Below are 2,446 nucleotides of genomic sequence, written 5' to 3'. Positions count from 1 at the left end.
AAATTAAATATCTTAACAACCATTTTATTTTCACCTAGGCCAGGGGACAATTTAGAAAGAGTTCTCTTCCAAGTACATAGCCAAGGAGGTGTGGAAGGGCTGTCAGTCATCATGATTGAAACATAACTGTACTGTCTTCCTGCACAAGGATAATAAATTGCTTCAGAAAAGGTTGCAGAATTGCAGGGTGTAATAAAGTATGCTTAGTTTCATTTCCAATGCTGTAGAATCCTAGAGAATGAGGCCCATTTTCTTACACCTTGGGATTGTTTGAGTTAATGCTGTGCCCACATCGCTGATGGTGGAGCCGCAGTACTGTAGCTTCTGCTGCTATATCCTCTTCTCATCTCCACAAGATGGAGAGTCCTCCTCCTCTTTGTCATGTTTCTGGAGCTAATCATGGACACTGCCATTCCTATACAATTGTGCAGCCTTCCTGAGAAGAATGTTGATGTGAACTTTGTCCTTCTTCGGGGCCATTCTGCATGGGAAGTTGAGAGAGGTTCCCCCGAAGTGCTTCTCCACCAATGTCCTGATTGTAAGTGGGCCTGAAACAAATCACCCACTTCATCAGGATGTGGGTCCCAGAAATTCTCTACTGGCTGAAAGGGACACAGAAGGATTTACAGGCTTCCTGTTCTCCAGGACAAAGGACAGTTCTGTTTTGAGAAATGCCAGAGGGTCTGATGAGATAGATGTTGGCTTAAGCTGAATGACATGTCCTCAGAATTGAAGTATTGGAAGCTCCCCTTTACTCCTAGTTTGCTCAGAGAATTCTTGTTGTTTGCTTCATTTTTCTTTCTTTGTTTATCATGAATAGGTGTTGGATTCTGTCAAATACTTTTTCTGAATCTGTTCATGTGAATGCAGCGTTTATATTAATTGATTTCTAATGTTGAACCAGCTTTTCATACCTGGAGTAAACCCCACTTAGTTGTAGTGTATATTCTTTTTATACATTGTTGGATTTTCTTTGCTATTTTGTTGATGATTTTTGCATCTATGTTCATAAGACATACTTGTCTGTAGTTTTCTCACAATGTCTTTATCTGGTTTTGGTAGTAATGTAATGTGAGCCTTTGAATGAATTAAGAAGTGTTTACTCTGCTCCTATTTTCTGAAATTTTTAGAGTGTTAATATTATTTTTTCCTTAAAATACTTAGTAGAATTCACCAGTGAAATCATTTAAACATAGTGGCTGTTTTGAAATGTTATTGATTATTGATTTCACTTATTTAATACATATGGGATTATTCATTTTGTCTATTTCTCCTTGATAAGTTGTTTTTTTAAAGGAATTATCTCATTTCATCTAAATTATCAAATGTGTGGTAATACAGATGTTCATAATATCCATTTATTGTCCTTTTATTATCCATGGTATCAGTTATGGTGGTCCTGCTTCTATTTCTAATGTTAGTATTTTCTATCTTCTCTTTTTATTTTCTTGGTTATCCAGGTTAGAAGTTTATCAATTTCCATTTTCTTTTCAAAGGACCAGCTTTTGGTTGTATTTTTTCTTGTCTGTCATCGCTCTGTTTCTAATTTAGTTTATTTTCACTTATTATTCTTTTTCTTTTGCTAACTTTAGGTTTATATTGCTGTACTTTTCTAGTTTCCTAGGTGGAAACTTAGATGATGATTTTAGATCTTGCTATTTTTTCTAATAATATATGTATTCAATGTTATAAATTTCCCTCTAAGCACTGCTTTTGCTGCATCTTACAAATTTGGTAAGTTCACTTAATTTAAGTGGATACAGAAATTAAAGGTAAGTTGTTTTAATTCATTTATTTTTTCTATTAAAACTTGAAATATTCTACTCTACTCTCTCTTGCTTGAAGTTTTCTGAAGAGGGTTGACATAATTCTTTTCTTGTTTCTGTACTGATAAAGTGTGCTTTTTCCTTTGCTTTCTTTAGGAGTTTTCTCTGTTTTTTTTTTTGTTGTTATCCTGCAATCTGAATAGAGTATGCCTAAAGGCATATTTTTTATATTATTCCTTTGTTGTGTTCTCTGATCTTCTTGGATTTATGGTTTAGTGTGTGTCATCATGTTTTGGAATTTTTTTTTTTTTGCCATTGTTATTTCCCGAAACATTTTCTGTTTTTTTTTTCTGTTCTTTTCTCTTTCTGACATTCTCATTACATATATGTTTCAACTTAGAGAAAAGTGGTAAGGAAGTCTGATAAAGATATAAGTGGATTGACTTTGGAATGGATTTGAAAAATTTAGATATTTGTGTCATATAAATGTCTGCTACTATAAGGATAGCCCTCATATTGGTTTCAGAACACCCTCTACTCAGTCACAGGGCTTGTACATGGCCACCAAAAACAAATGTGGGCAATGTCTAGGCTCAGTAATTTGGTCTTTCCCCTCACTAAGCTGCTCTCTTTACTTTCATCACTAAGTACCAGCTCAGCAGCAGAAGAGACTAATGCTG

General features: G+C 34.6%; 1 pseudogene; it reads right to left on the bottom strand.

Moving 5' to 3' along the window:
• Positions 1-253: 253 nt before the first annotated feature.
• Positions 254-719, bottom strand: LOC140849723 (bis(5'-adenosyl)-triphosphatase-like; annotated as a pseudogene).
• Between the last annotated feature and the right edge of the window lie 1,727 nt (positions 720-2,446).

This window comes from Manis javanica, chromosome 5 (genome assembly GCF_040802235.1).
Source record: "Manis javanica isolate MJ-LG chromosome 5, MJ_LKY, whole genome shotgun sequence".
In the NCBI taxonomy this organism is placed as follows: domain Eukaryota; kingdom Metazoa; phylum Chordata; class Mammalia; order Pholidota; family Manidae; genus Manis; species Manis javanica.
This window is presented reverse-complemented; position numbering and strand designations above follow the sequence as displayed.